A 16,569-nucleotide genomic window follows, 5' to 3' on the forward strand; every position below is an offset into this window, starting at 1 on the left:
TGAGAACCTTAAACAGCGACCATAACCTAGCAACCCACTGGAAAGTCACCCACCTGAACCTGGAACCTTGTAAGGGGAATACACGCCTTAGACTAAAAGAAAAAGAAATTGTCTCCTTGACACCCGACTATCGCCAAGCAAAGGAACAGTGGTGAAAGAGAGGCATAGAAGTTCTTTGCTATCACCCCTTCCTCTGGCAAAAACTCCAGGGCCTTCTGGACCCTGATTGAGCCAGGCGCAAATGAATCAACAACACTTGATAACAATGTGGCTGAACAAGCTTGGATTTCACACTTCAAGGAATTATATAAATGATTGGGAAACAAATGCCCCCTTGACACGCCATCTGTTAAAGTGCGCTGGAACATCGCCAGTGACAAGAAGAATATACAAGACAAGATCAGAAAATTAAATAACTTTGAGCACCGGGTCCAGATGGGTTAACTAATTATAACCTGAAACAGCACACAGAAGCCTGGGCATCCCTAATAAGTGAGATATTCCAGGACTGTGTAGACTGCAGTGCAATTCCCTCAACATGGAAAAACGCCATTGTGGTACCAATCTTTAAAAAATGAGACAAGAATGATTCGAGGCAATATCGCCCAATCGCTCTAGTGGATAAAATCGGCAAAATGTTTGGTTCCTTAGCTCTGGAGGGCTTCCAAGAGTGGACCTTTGCCTCTGATAATTATGATCCACTACAAGCAGGCTTTGTTTGTGGACTGAACTTCAGCAGACATTCTTCTAATAAGTGTTCTCAAGGCAAAAGGACTTGAAGCCAAAACAGGATTAGGTCTAATCTTCGTGGACTTGGTGCAAGCTTTCACCAGGGTGAATAGAGACATCTTGTGGCAAAACTGATCCATCAAAGGTGCCCGAGCTCAATTTTACAGCTTATCCAGGTTTTGTACTCACAGACCTCAATGAGTGTAAGGCTAAACAAAGCTGGCCTGTTATCAGATAACATTGTTACACCGTGTGGGGTGAAGCAAGGATGCCCTTTAGCACCAGCTTTATACAACTTTTACATCGCTGACTATAGGGTCTCCCAGGAATTAATTTGAACCTTCCCACTGTCATTGGGAAATACAAAAATCCCAAGAATCCTCTATATGGGCGACATAATACTGCTTGACCAAACACCTGTCGGGTTCCAAAGAGATGGATAACTTGAAGGTCTAACTGAGACACAACTTTGTACTCAACGAAACTAAAACGAAGGTAATGTTTGGAAAAAAGGGGCAAAAAAAATATACTAAATTAAAAAAAACAATGTCTCAACTGTTCACGGAGGGAAACATGCTGGAAAACGTTCCCAGTTTCAAATACTTGGGGATAATACTGAGCAACAGTAGAGCTGAAATAGTCTAAACAAAAATCATGGACAGACAGTTTGGACGTTTCTCATTAATGCCAATCCTGAAATTCTTTAGATCAAAAGGTGATCCCAAGAATAGTTTTTGGAGCTGAAGCGATGCCATCACTTCCCGACTCCATATGGATTAAGCTTGAGGGACTCTTGGCGACAAGTGCTGTCATTGCCACAGTCGACTCCTATGGTGTTGATTAGACGTGAACCGAGTTTGTCCTCCCTGAAAACAACTGTTGAAAGAAGCGGTTTGATGCTATACAGGAAGATCATTCAACCAGCTGCAAAATCAATTCTGGAGATAAACAGAGCAATGTTGAACGATGGAAACCAAATGCTCACAAAATGGAGATCAAAGGACAGGAGCTTATTGGGAAAAAAAAATCTTAAATTCAGAAGAGGAACTCCTCTCCAATCCAAGGAAAGTCAATAAAAAGATTCTAGAAATGGATTGGTTAGAGACTCTGAATGCAGCCTGACAAAGGATCTGCCACATAATGCAAAAAAAGTCAACCAGACTATACCATACCTCGTGTAGCTCCCAAAGCAAGTTTCATGAGAATTTGCATGAACTTAATCGGCACAAACGAGATCTTAGCGATCAGGCGACAGTTGGACTAAAACAAATGCTGCTTGTGCACCCAAGATAATCAAATCGAGACAAGAAGGCATCTCCTATCCTGTACAGGCCTCTCAAAAGAAAGATCCACATGGACAGGAATGGTGGGCACCCTTAAAAAGCAGTGAAAAGACGAACTGGGTCATCGCAGTGGTGGGTTTCTTCAAAATGATTGGCCTGGTCGCATAAGAGACAAAAAGGATCTGACCGATAAAGAAACATTCATTCTTTTGTCTAAGCTGATGAGAGGAAAGACGCGACTACAAAGCTAATGAACTTCATAATGCTCTGGAGAACTTGAATTGCTTCTTTTTTTGAAATTGTTCACACAATTAAATAAATAAACCAGGATTTCCCCAGATTATCTGCTCTTTCACCATTAGCTAGAGTAATTGCTCTTCTTAATGATTCTTTCACAGTCTGCTTAAAATACTCCTCTGCATGAGCTCAGATCACAGTGTAGACTAACATTGCTGTTGGTAGTTTACGGTTTGCTCCCGTGTACATGTGCGGGTCGGACTGGGCCATAAAATTGTCTTGGGGCACCAATGAAAAAGTGGAGCATAGTTGTTGAATAGTACCCAATGGGGCGGTTTTTCTTTTATAAAATGGGATGCAAATTGTGCATTTCAAAGAATATTTACCCAGCAACACTGGTCAAAACTATATTAACATAGTGAAGTAACATCACCAGTGGCATGAAGTGGAATTGATATGTAGTTTGGAAAAGAAGCAGCATGAAAGAAATTGCGTTGTTTTAAACTATTATTTTGGACATTTGCTTTGATCGGAGGTCACCTGCCAGCTGCGCCCCCAAACGCCGCCTCTTTGGGCACCGCCCACTTAACACACACCCCCCCCCCATCCCCCACCCCACAACCAACACTAAATTTATTTCATTTCCATCACTGGATTAGGGTGAAGATGGAGGCAAATATATCGGCCATGAAATTCCCTCGGCGTGTGCAGCACGGCCATAAACCACTGTGGCACGGCCATAAACCACTTCTGTTTGGAGGTGGGTGGAGCCGGGGAAGAGGATACCAGCCAAGAACACACAAAGATCCGCTGTTGTTGCAACTAAAATCAAAATAGGAAAAACAAACCCATCTGCGTTTGTTCTTCCCCTATTCCCCTCCCTTGCCGCGCTCTGTAACACCTGTGTATGAGCTCGATGCAAATAAAAATATTATCATTAAATATAACAGGCACATTCCCGAGATGAATAAGTGCATTATAAATGGTAGCGACTAGTTCCCATCCGAGAAAAGGACCATAGCAACGGCCCGCCCCCTCGTTGTCACGTGACCTCTGATGTCATCCGTGTGCTTTCCGGAGCAGAGAAGCGGTTCCGGAGCACGTTCAGTAAGCGGGCTGGGGCTGAGCGGGAATTTTGAACGCTCTGGCTGCCGCCGGTGCAAGTGTAACCGGACCCTGCCAGCCTTTTGCTTGCAGCGTTTGGGGTTGGCATTTCAACACCGGGAACATTTCTAGGATGTCCTGGAGCGTCCTGAGCGGCAAGGCTCTGGCTGCCAGGCTGCAGGAACAGCAGCAACTCGTGTGCTTTTGGCTGTAAATACAATTGGAATTTTCTTCCAGATACAGTGAACGTTCCTGCAAGACACCAGATTTAGACGGGGGAGCAGGAAATTACATTTTACTTTAAAAATCATGCTCAGCTATTCAACATGAAAGGTATGGAGGGCTAAGAAAAGGAATAGGGAGACAGTGTATGCTTGTGTTTAACTGATCAACAGGGGTTAATAGTGTGATTTAATGTTTTATGAGGGTGTGATTATTAGGATGCGTGGTTTTAGAGGGTTGGCTGGGGCTATCTGCGTGTGATTCGGGATGGCACACAGGCATCTGTTGCAAGGGGGAAGGGGCATCTTGCTATTTGGAAGAAGGATCAGGCATTATGGTATTCGACTAGAGGGAGGGACTGGGCATCTTGCTGGGGTCTGAATGGTTGGATCGGGGCATGCTGGTGTAGGTCTGGTGGGATGGGGCACTTTTGTGTGGCTCTGGAGAAAGGGGGCACATTGGTGTGGGTCTGGAGGGATGGATAGGACATAGTGGTGTGGGTCTGGGTGAGGGATAGGGACAGTGGTATGGGTTGGGGTACATTGGTGTGGGTCTGGGGAGGGATGGAGGACATGGGTGTGTTTCTGGAGGGAGAGATGGGGCACAGTGGGTCTGGAGGGTGGCATGGGTCATCTCGGTGTGGGTTGGGAAGTGGGACTGGGCATTTTGGTGTGGCTCTGGAGGGAGGTGGTGGGGGCACATTGGTGTGGCTCTGGAGGGAGGTGGTGGGGGCACATTGGTGTGGATCTTGGCAGAGGGATGTTGCACATGGGTGAGTTTCTGGAGGGAGAGATGGGGCACAGTGGGTCTGGTGGGTAGCATGGGTCATCTAGGTGTGGGTTAGGAAGTTGGACGGGCATCTTGGTGTGGCTCTGGGGGGAGGTGGTGGGGCACATTGGTGTGGCTCTGGGGGAAGGTGGAGGGGGCACATGGGCGTGTTTCTGGAGGGAGAAATGGGGCACAGTGTGTCTGGAGGGTGGCATGGGTCATCTAGGTGTGGATTGGGAAGTGGGACGGGGCATTTTGGTGTGGCTCTGGAGGGAGGTGGTTGGGGCACATTGGTGTGGCTCTGGAGGGAGGTGGTGGGGCACATTGGTGTGGCTCTGGAGGGAGGTGGTGGGGCGCCCATTGGTGTGGCTCTGGAGGGAGGTGGTGGGGGCCCATTGGTGTGGCTCTGGACGGAGGTGGTGGGGCATCTTGGTGTGGCTCTGGGGGGGAGGTGGTGGGGCACATGGATGTGTTTCTGGAGGGAGAGATGGGGCACAGTGGGTCTGGAGGGTAGCATAGGTCATCTAGGTGTGGGTTGGGAAGTTGGGTGGGCATCTTGGTGTGGCTCTGGAGGGAGGTAGTGGGGGTACATTGGTGTGGATTTGGGTGGAAGGATGGTGCACATGGGTGTGTTTCTGGAGGGAGAGATGGGGCACAGTGGTTCTGGAGGGTGGCATGGGTCATCTAGGTGTGGGTTGGGAAGTTGGACTGGGCATCTTGATGTGGCTCTGTAGGGAGGTGTTGGGGCACATTGGTGTGGGTTTGATGGGAAGGATGGGGACATTGGTCTGGGGAGGGATTACTGCACATTGGTGTGGGTCTGGGCGGATGGGGGCATACTAGGATGGGTGGTTTTAGAGGGGGTTGGCTGGGGCTATCTGCATGTGATTCAGGATTGGCACATGGGCATCTGATGCAAGGGGAAGGGGCATCTTGCTATATGGAGGGAGGATGGGGCATTATGGTATTGGTCTAGAGGGAGGGATGGGGCATCTTGGTGTGGTTCTGAGAGGAAGGGATGGTGCACATGGGTGTGGATCTGTAGGGAGGGATAGAGACATTGCTGTGGGTATGAAGGGAGGCATAGGACACATTGGTGTGCATCTGGAGGGAGGGATGGATGGGGCACATTGGTGTGGGTCTGGAGGGAAGGATTGGGGCTCATTGGTCGTAGGACGGATAGGGGCATCTTTCTGTGTGGAGGGAGCATGGGCAATCATGGTATGGGTCTTGAGGAAGGGATTGGGCATCGTGGCGTCTGGATCGGAGGGGGCATTGTTGATCTGGAATGGAGGGACAGGGCATATAATGGGGGCATGTCAGGGAATGGTGGAGCATGTGGGTCAGGGCTGGAGCGCTCTGGTGGGAAGGAAGGGGGCATATGGGTGTGAATGGAGGGATATGGGGTATGTTTGTCTGGAGAGAAGGATGTTGGCTTATTGGAGTGGTGGGAGCATGTGTGTGTCGAAGGGATGGGGTAATCAAGTGTGGGTATAGAGAGAGGGCGAATGGCGCCATCTGAGTGTGGAGGTAGAGATGAAGCATATGGGTGTGGCTCTGAGGGGTGGAGCATCTTGGTGTAGGTATGGAGGGACGGATGTTGGTGTCTTTTTGTGGGTTCGGATGGAGGGATGGTGGCATGTAGGTCAGGAGGGAGGTGGCATTTGAATCTGGAACGTGTTTGGAAGGAGAAATGGGGCGTTTGAGTGTGAATGGTTTCTGCTTGTGGGTGGGGGCATAAAGGATCATTAACAGCGGAGCAGCGGGAGGGAGAGCCGTGGGCCCAACCTCGGTTGCATCCCAGACGTGCACACCCACAGCCCGGGGCACCTCTCGCAGAGCGGTCCGGTGTGCGTGGTCAACCAGCCCCCTCTCCTCACTGAGCCCGCATCTGCGCTGGCCGGGGGCGCACACTCCTCTCTGACCTGCCAGCGGCTGGGTTTTGGTGGGCACACCCCGGTCACCAGGGAAGCCCCGAGTGGGGGCAGCCGGGAGCCAAGGGAAACCTGACTGCTCTCGAGGGGTGCCTCCCCAGGCAGACAGGCGCCCGGCACGCAAGGCATGAGCCCTGAGCCATGGTGCAGCTGGCTCACTTGACGGTGGGCGCCAAGGTTCCAGCCGCCCACATCTGTGTGTGAGCAATGGCCAGGCCCGCTGGCACAGTGGGTGACCTTCCCTCTTGCCCAGGTACCTGGAGCTGGGCCCTATGCAGCCGGGCTAGGGTTTGAAGACTCTAGTGGTCCCACCCGACCCCCTGTCTGTGCTGTCTCTGGCCTGCCTCGTTGTCCATCTCCCAGCCTCCCCTCCCAAAAGGGAAGGGGTCGGGGAAGGATGAGTGGATCGGGCCGTGTGGGCAGGTGGCGGAGCGGCCTACCTCCATCCCCCTGGGAAGCGCTGTGCTGCCGCAGCTGGCGGTCAGGCGGAGCACCTGGATTATTATTATTTTTTTTTTTTTTTTTTTAAAACCACAATGGTTTCGGCCGAGCTAGACAGGGAGCTGGGCTGTCCTGCCACAGCCAGCGCTGCCTCCCCCAACCTCTCCAGCACCGGCAGGGTCAGGCCGACGTCTAGGACAGAAAAAGTTGCCTGTGGCTCTTGGCAATGTATCACTCGACTCGTGCATCGATGAAGAACGCAGCTAGCTGCGAGAATTAGTGTGAATTGCAGGACACATTGATCAACACGTCGAACGCACCATGTGGCCATGGGTTTTTCCCGGGACTACGCCTGTCTGAGGGTCGCTTGTACATGAACCGCCCCGGGGTTCACTCCCCCGATCAGCATCATCGCTGGATCCTTGGATCTGGCGTGCAAGCTCATTGCCGACGCGTCCTGGTTCCCCCAGTTTCCCCTCCTCATGCTGGTTTCGGGAGGGCCAGGTGGCCGACGCGCCCTGGATGTGGTGGCGGCGGCAGCAGGCTTTAAAAAAGCCTGTCACACCTTCACCCCACCCCGGGGCACCTGGCCGTGCTGTGTGTGTGGCTGTCTTTGGTGTCCCACGGGTGCCGGCGCAGGATGACCATGGAGCGCGGACCTCGTGACCATGTGGGCTTCGGTCACAGATTGGGACAGAATACACTCGCCTGCGCCAAGGGCTGGGGCAACCCCCCGTACGGGTCCGAGGGCAGCTGCCCTGAGCTTTGTGCTCCCCGACCACGGCCTCAGATCAGACGTGGTGACCTGCTGAATTTAAGCATATTACTAAGCAGATGAAAAGGAACTAACCAAGATTCCCTCAGTAAAGGCCAGTGAAAAGGGAAGAGCCTAGCGTCGAATCCCCATTCAGCAGCAAGCGTGGGAAATGTGGCGTACAGAAGACCGACTCCCCGGCATCGCTCAGGGGGCTCAAGTCCTTCTGATCGAGTCTCCCCACGCGGATGGTGTTAGGCCGATAGCGGCCTCTTGCACACCGGGATCAGGTCTTCTTGGAGTCAGGTTGCTTGGGAATGCAGCCCAAAGCGTGTGGTAAACTCCAAGGCTAAATACGGGCGCGAGACTGGTGGCCAACAAGTACCGTAAGCGAAAGTTGAAGAGAGTTCAAGAGGGTGTGAAACGGTTGAGCGGTAAACTGGCGGGGTCTGTGCAGCCCACCCACAGGATTCAACACGGCAGGCTGGTTGGTCACCTGGAACGGTGGAGGCCCTTGCAGGTCTGCGGCCCGGGCACATCCAGCCCCAGCAGGGCACATTTCCTCTGTATCGGTGCAACACGACCGGCTGGGAAGGCCCCAGGGGGCAGGTGGCTCTCTGCTCCAGCAGAGTGTTACAGCCCCCTGACAGCAGTTTTGCTGTGTCCACAGGGCTGAGGGTGATAGACCGCCACCGGGCCCTTATCCGGCAACTGTCCTGGCCCCTCTTGGGGGTTGCTAGAGTGGCCACAAGAGACGGGGCTCCCGATGTGACTGTGGTGGACTGCCCTCAATACGCCCCAACCACGTTGTGCTGCCGGGCGGGGAGGCCCACAAAGGGCGACAGGGGCTTGAGGTGATGTCGGTTAACCACCCGACCTGTCTGGAAACACTAAGAGTATAACGCCTGCCCGAGTCAGAGGGATGAATGAAACCCTGTGATGTAATGATGTTGAGGGCCGGTGCCCGGTGATTGCAGTGGCATCCTGTTGCGGTGGGCCCTCCACCGACCCGTCTCGCCCACTCTGTCAGAGAGATGATGCATGAGCGTGTATGATAGGACCCGAAAGATGGTGAACTTGGCCTGGTGGAGGTCCATAGCGGTCCTGATGTGTAAATCGGTCATCCGACCTGGGTATAGGGGCAAAAGACTAATCGAATGATATAGTAGCTGGTTCTCTCCGAAGTTTCACTCAGGATAGCTGGCGCACGGAAACCCCAGTTTTATCTAGCAAAGCGAATGATTAGAGGTCTTGGGGCCAAAATTATCTCAACCTGCTCTCAAACTTTAAATGGGTATGAAGCCCGGCTTGCTGGCGTGGAGCCGGGTATTGTATGAAAGTGCTCAGTGGGCAACTTTTGGTAAGCAAAACAGGCGCTTCGGGATGAACCGCACCCGGGGTTAAGGCGCATGATGCAGATGCTCATGAGTCCACAGAAACGGTGTTGGTTGATATAGACAGCAGGATGGTGGCCATGGTAGTCGGAATCCGCTAAGGAGTGTGTAACAACTCACCTGTCGAATCAACTAGTTCTGAAAATGGATGGCCCTGGAGCATCAGGCCCATACCAGGCCGGCGTTGAGAGCTACGGGGGCTAAGTCAGGCGAGTAGGAGGGCTGCTGCTGTAAGCACAGAAGCCCTGGGCGAGGGTCCGCGTGTTGCCGGCGCAAGTGCAGATCTTGGTTGTAGTAGCAAATATTAAAACGAGAACTTTGAAGGATGAAGTGGAGAAGGGTTCCATGTGAACAGAAGTTGAACATGGGTCAGTCAGTCCTAAGAGATGGGCGAGCGCCGTTCGGAAGGGATGGGCTATGGCCTCCATTGCCCTCAGCCGATCGACAGGAAGTCGGGTTCAGATCCCTGAACCCAGAGTGGCAGGGACGGGTGCCCTTGCGGCGTCCAGTGCGGTAATGCAAATGATCCCAGAGAAGCCGGCGGGATCCGCACAGAGTTTTTATTTATTTATTTATTTATTTTAAACAATTTTTATTTTATATAACACACCAAACATTGAACATTAAAATACTTGGGACTTCCATCATCAGATTCAGCGTCAGTGTTACAATCAGCATTGTCCAGTCCCATTAAACCTGAGCCAATATGTCCATGTCATCATCCTGTGATTTTTCAGGCGGGTTTATTGTCGTCTCTTTATCCGTTTCATCATCGCTCTGATCAGACTGTGGGGGCCACTCCTGGTAGCCACCAGCTGCCTCCATTCAATTAGGGGTCCTACCTCCTCCTCCCCTCCCCTACAAACCGTGTCCCACCAAACAGCCGTTTCTGCCTCTGCCCATTTTAAGAGGTCAGCCCACCAAAACTCTATCCTCGGCCTCTGGGCTGCCTTCCAGCACATTGCTATCCTTCGTTTGGCCAGGACATATGCTAGATCTTTCATTTTGCTTATGTGCCTTAAGTTATGTGGCCTAGGGAATCCCCCCAGCATGCATGCCCAGGCCGAATCCACCTCCAGTGTAATACCGGTTCCTGCTAAGCGTGTCTTCACTTCTTGCCAAAACCTCCCCACCTCAGGGCAGACCCAAAACATGTGGAGTAGCCCAGCCTCCTCCACCCCACACCTAGGGCATTTCTGAGTCGTATGGCCACCAAACCTAGCGATCTTACTGGGGGTGAGATATGCTCTGTGTGTGACATATAGTTGGATCTGCTGGAGCCTTGATTACGGGACACTTTATGATATCTTTGGGCTCTTTTCCAGAGCCCATCCGACATAGGCTCTCCCACCTCATCCTCCCAAAGTTGTCTCAGTTGGGTCAAGTCCTTCCCCACCTTGGACCCCAACAGCTCGTATATGCGGGAAATCTCATGCCCACCCTCTGAAATATCATTTATAACCTCCATGGTGGCATCCGGTTGTCCGGTGAGCACCTCCGTTGGCCACTTCGCTCGTACTCTCTTGAAAATTCTGGTGTAAGTTATGTACTGCCCTTTATGCACCCCAGTATCTTCGATCAGGTTCGGGAACGCTAATGCCTCCCCTTCCACCCATATGTCTCCCAGGGTGGCCAGGCCCACTGGTTCCCAGTACTTGCGGACCCCTTGTATCAGCTGGGGATCCTCTCCACATGGTGCTGCAAGTGGCACCTGCATAGAGTACGGAACCGGGTGTCCCGCAATCTGCCACGTTCTGTGCCATATCTCCCATCCCAGTACCAGCAGCCCGCCATCCCCCGGACCCTCGACTTGGACAGCCACACCACTTCTTTGAGGAGGAAGGGGAGCGGTTCCCTGCACAGCAGCCTGGTTTCTGCCGTCTCCTCGTCAGACAGCCATCTTGTTACATACTGCAGCTGCCCTGCCAGATAGTATAGCTCAAAATTTGGCAGGTTGATACCTCCCCTATCACACGAGTTCTGTAGTTTCCAGAGGGCCACCCTGTTCCTGGAGTTGCCCCAGATGAAGCCCCTACACAGGCTATGGAGGCTAGCGAAAAAGCGCCTCGGGATCCCATGCGGGATGTTAACAAAGAAATGCAACAGTCTGGGCAAAACTACCATTTTTAGCAGAGCAGCCCTCCCCACCATAGCCAGGGATAACCTGGACCAGAATCCCATGCTGTTCTTCATTCCTTCTACTGCTTTAACAGTGTTGCTTGCATGTTCTTCTTCTGCCGTATGGTATATGTCAATTCCGAGATATCGGAACGACTTTGTGTGCCAGGGTATCGGCAACACTGGCAGACTCCCGGGCAAGACAAGCTTGTATCTCCCCAGAGGGAACACGCTAGAGTTTTTGGGATTAACCGCTATGCCAGAGAGAACGGCAAATTGCTCCATCATGTCTAGAATATATTTCATGTTCTCTTCTGGGTAGCGTAAATATAACAGTATGTCGTCCGCATATAAAGAAACCAGGTGCATGCCACCCGCAGTGCGAATACCTATCCCCTCGTATTGCTGTCTCAGGCAGGTGGCCAATGGCTCCAGTGCCAATATGTATAACATGGGCGACCACGGGCAGCCCTGTCTAGTGCCTCTGCTTAGTTGCCATTTGTCCGAAATGATAGCACCCGTTTTGACCCTGGCGATCGGGGAGCTGTATAACATTGTCACCCACCTGAGGTACCCCGGTCCCATTCCATAGCCCTCTAAGGTCGCGATCAACCAGGGCCATCTCACTCGTCGAAGGCCTTGACCGCGTCTAGTGAAACTATTGCCAGTTCACCTGGGTCATTTTTTGTCTGGTCAAGGATATGATGCAGTCTTCTGAGATTATCAGTTATGTTCCTGCCCGGGACATAGCCCGTTTGGTCGGCGTGTATCAGTTTACCAATGACAGCCTTAAGCCTATTTGCCAGTACAGCAGTGAGGATTTTACTATCCTGATTGAGCATCGATAAGGGCCTGTACGACCCACAATCAGTGCTAGGCTTGCCCGGCTTCAGAAGCGGGATAATCATCGCCTCTCGCAGGGTCTCTGGTAGCCTGCCTTGCTCATACGACTCGTTAAGCATGGCCAGCAGCGGGGGAAGCAACTCGTGTTTATAGGTTTTATAAAATTCACTTGGAAGCCCATCGGACCCGGGGGCCTTACAGGTGGGCAAGTAGCGAACCACTAGTTCAAGTTTTTCCATCGTAATAGGGGCATCTAGGTCTGCGCGTTCTGCCTCATCTAAGGTGGGTAGGCCCATGTCCTCCAATGTAACCCGAATTTCGTGGTCTCTAGGGCCACCTGGGTTCCCATAAAGATGTTTATAGAATCTCAGGAACTCCTCATTCACCCCCTCCTGGGTATTCTGAGTCCACCCTCCCTTGCCTTTAATTTCCCTGATCACCGTTCGCGGCGTCTCACTCTTGTATAGCCAGGCCAGCAACCTGCCCGGCTTACCTCCCCCTGCGTGCTGTCTCTCCACGTATTTCTTATAGCTTAGTTTACATAACCTGTCCCAGCAGTCCCCACTGGCCTGTTGTAATTGCCTTATCCTGTCTCTGTCCTCATCAGCGGTGCCTTCCGTACGCATCCTGCCCTCCAACTCCTCCTCAATTCCCTTCAACTCCTGCTCTATGCCCCCCTGGAGCCCCCTAGACTTCGAAATGGCAACCCCCCGCAAAACCACCTTAAACGCCTCCCAAACAGTTCCCATAGAGCTTACACTACCAGTATTTATCTCGAAGTACTCAGTGATCGCCTCTCTTAAATCCTCCCTGAATCCCGGGTCCTGCAGAGCCTCGGCTCTGAGTTTCCAAGTGGGAATCCGTACCCTGGGAGGTTGATGCCGCCACTCCAGGACCAGAGGGGAGTGGTCCGAAAACACCCTAGCTTTGTATTACGCACCTTCCATCTCTCCTGCCAACTCTGTGGAGGCGAACACATAGTCTAATCTTGTATGAAGGGCGTGTGGTGCCGTATAGTGCGAGTATTGTCTATCCACTGGATGCAACTGCCTCCAGACATCCACTAGGTCGAAGTCCCTCAGGAGGGCCTGTAGCACCTTTGCTGCTAGGGTTGGTCTGTCTATCTTACTATCCGATCTGTCAACATTAGGGTTAAGTACACAGTTAAAATCACCTCCCCAAATAATCCCACCACCCAGCAGAGGGCCGACTCTACCGTACAGGATCCTAAAGTAAGCCGCTGTGTCCTGGTTAGGGGCATATAAATTTACAATACACACTTCTCGGTTTTCCAATATACCCTTCACAACAATCAATCTGCCATCTGGGTCACCCGAGACCTGAAGCGGCTGAAATGGCACCTGCGGCGCCACCCAGATGATAACTCCTCTAGCGTAGGCCGAGTATGTGGATCCCACCAGGCACCCCCTCCACTTCTTCTTAACCACCTCCAATTTCTCCCTAGTAAGGTGGATCTCTTGCAATAATGCTATGTCGGTCCTCATCCTTTTCAGATACATCATCACCTTGTTACGTTTCAAATAGCTGTTGAGGCCCCTGACATTCCAGGTAACCACTCGAAGGCACCCTGGCGCCATCACCATGATATCCCACACTCCTTCCCCGCCTCTTATCCCGCCTGTTAAGGGTCACATTTTGGCTCATTACCCTTTCCCTCCCATCAAACTTCCCACCAACCCCCTTCCCAACTCCCCATTCCCCAACTTCAAACCACTGCACACCCACCTCCCCCTCCCCTTCGTCTACCCCAACAAGTGCCCAGCTCCATCCCTGGATCTCAGGCCCCCCCCTCGTTTGGTTCTGCCCTAAAAGGCCCCGGCCCAGAACCCAGCAGGGTGTCACCGAACTACCAGTGACCTAACTAAACTATTCGCTATGGGGTTGTGAGGTCATGCTCCGTATAGCTCCTATATCTATATCAAGGTTTCCAGTGCCACCGTATCATATTTATAATTGTAGCTCTGAACACACTCCTCTGCCGATATATGCAATGCTATATTCAAGTCCCATTGTCATGTGCTGCAGCACCTAGGGCGCTTTACCAACGCATGTTACTTATCTCCACCTTCTGCTCCCTGGATATCCGGTTCCTGGGGACAGCTCTGCGCATCTAACTAGCCCATGGCGTCCTCTGGGGTGTCAAAAAACAAGGTTCTGCTCTTGTAGAAAACCTTCAGTTTAGCTGGATAAAGCAGCATGTACCTATGGCCCGCATCCCGCAATCTTCTTTTCACAGACCCAAAGTTCATGCAGCTGCGCTGTACTCGCAAGGTATAATCCGGGTATGCCGTTATGTTCGCAGCACCTCTTTGTATCGTGCCGACCTTCCGAAAGTGTTCAAGAATTTTTTCCCAGTAGTTTAGGATCTTCGCTATCACCAGCCTGGGGGTGTTCCCCGGCAGTGGCTTCCTCATCAGGGCCCTGTGTGCCCTCTCTACAGCGAACCCCTAGGGCAGGGCTCCCCCGGTTATCTCCTGTAATAGCATAGACTTGATGTATTCCGTAGGGTTAGTTCCCTCAGCTCCTTCCAACAATGTGAATATTGTTCTTTCGGGCGCGTCCCTCCGCCTCTTCCGCCCTGCTCTCCAGAATGCCCACACGTTGTACCAAGGCGTGAAGTTCAGATTTATGGGCAGCACAGGATGCTGTGTTCGGGGCCACTTCTTTTTCCAGGTCCTCCGTGCGCTCAGTCAACAATCGTACGTCTTTCCGGAGAAGATTTACGTCCTCCTGCACTGCTCCAACTTTGAGCTCAAGTGCAGCTTTCAATTCACTGATTGCCAGGCCCAGTTTGGTCTCCAAGTCCACTTTCAGATCAGCAATCGCCGCAAGTACCTCCTGGTTGCCCATAATGTCTGGGCCCCCAGCGGGGGTCCTGTCTTTCTTCCTGGCCCCTTCAGCACCTGGTGGTGTTTTGGCAAAATCGTCCAGTGTGGGCTGCTTGCCTTTCTGTCTGATGGGTTTGTAAAGTGAGTCGGCCCCAAAAACGTGCTGTCCTCTTTTAGAACGTGCCAAGTTGCCCAAAATGTCTAGGCCCGGCCTGATCATTTCAGGGGTGTCCTCCAGCGACCTCCCCTATTTCTAGAATGGACTGTGTCCTCCCACGTACCCATGTGGGTTCATTCCTCCTTCACAGGACTAAGGACCCTGCCCCAGTCGATCTGGCTCCCCGGGCTGTCTGCCTGGCGCTGGTGTGGCTCTGCGGGCTTCGGTGGCCACTCTTGCCGGGCCCCACTTTCATGGGGCAACTCCGTACACCTTCATCTGCAGTTACCTCTTGCGGCCACCTCGGGCACGTTGTGTGCGTCTCTTTGTTCCCACTTCAGGCGGCTGAAAGTCTCTGTGTTTCTGTCTATGCTTGCCTGTGCCCCTCGGGTGGCTGGATCAGCATTCGTAAATCAATCGTAGGCATGTATTGTGCTTCGTTGTGCTATTGTGTTTACTAGCCTCCACAGGATGGTTTAGTGGAGTTTGTTGCAGGTTGGGTTGCAGATGTGTGCCTGCGCCTCTTCGTCTCACGGTGCGGCGCTGGGTTTATTGTGTCATGGGCATTTCAACTTATCAGCTGTCTGAGCAGCTACGGTGCTCTTTTCTCTCCTCCCGTCACCTCGTTAAAGGAGACGGACGCTCCCAGCGTCGCCTCCCTCTGAGCGATCCGCTTGGTGCACAGCGTACCGGGCTGCTCCCCGCGTCTATATACACGCGCGCATTGGCGCAATTTTGAATGCGCTATCCAAGCTCTGCATCGCAGCCCATTCAAAGAATTGCTTGGCAATGTGATAGTTAGTTCAATATAAGTCAGTAGTGCTCTGGTCACCACCGGTTCATTCTAGTTACTGGTTCCACATTCCACCATGCAATAGTTCCATGTTTGCAGGGTCACCGCTGTGCATGACCCTGCCCTGTGCTACAATTGCAAGATCAACTCCCTTGTCCCCGGTGGATGCGTGAACTTATACACGTTGCAAAGGGTAATATGATTAAGCTGACATCTGTTTTGCTAGGAGCTGCTATCAAATCTAATCAGGGTCCCCCTGTGTGCCTCCGTCAGGTCTCAGGCAACCCTTGGGCTGTGCTCGGCTTTATTATCAGTGAAACTTGATTGCATCCTTTTCAGGGTCTTCCTGTGTGGCACTCCGTATACTATGCTGGCCCTGTACCTTCGTCCGGATGGCCGAAACACGGAGCCTGCAGCCGTGGGCACCATGCGCCGCCCGAAAGGTTGCCTCGTCATAGGCCTGTCTAATGGCCAAGTCTCCACTGCGGCTGCAAGCGAACCCGCCCATAATGCTTAGACGGCTCAACGCCGTCACTTCGCTACAGCTGCTTGTGGGCACGCCGGTGCCTCGTATGTGTTGCGCATACACTGCCAAGTATTGCAGTGTATATTGTACTGTCACTTATTCGTGGGTGAGCAGCCTCTTAGTCTATCACGCATACACGCGGACTGCTTGGGGTTCCATTCCCGTTTTGTTGCGCACCGGGCATGCGCTTTTCAATCACGGCACTGTTCATTTGCCGTTTTACTCCGACGTCGGGCTTCTCCCCCAGGTCCCGTGCTGTGGCCACAGAGGGTCTTCACAGCTCCGCTCTACTCACGGCCCCTTCTGGCAGACCCGATCTGAGCGCAGCTCGCTCTCCTACAACGGGCTGCTCGCGAGTCAGCTGTCCTCCACATCTCTTTGTTGTTGGCGGATCACCATTTTGGATTCCTCACAAGC

At 52.4% G+C, this 16,569-nt stretch overlaps 1 protein-coding gene and 1 non-coding gene across 5 annotated transcripts in view; one reads left to right on the forward strand and one right to left on the reverse strand.

The window, feature by feature from the left end:
* The window catches only part of GLRX2 (glutaredoxin 2), a 363,657-nt gene that overhangs the window by 322,802 nt on the left and 24,286 nt on the right, over positions 1-16,569 (reverse strand). The gene's annotated exons all lie outside the window — the stretch shown is intronic.
* Positions 6,934-7,084, forward strand: LOC138565110 (5.8S ribosomal RNA). Its single transcript, XR_011301026.1, has one exon. It is a non-coding gene; the product is annotated as a 5.8S ribosomal RNA (ribosomal RNA).

Source organism: Ambystoma mexicanum, chromosome 1q (genome assembly GCF_040938575.1).
Source record: "Ambystoma mexicanum isolate Mex_15411 chromosome 1q, UKY_AmexF1_1, whole genome shotgun sequence".
NCBI lineage: Eukaryota > Metazoa > Chordata > Amphibia > Caudata > Ambystomatidae > Ambystoma > Ambystoma mexicanum.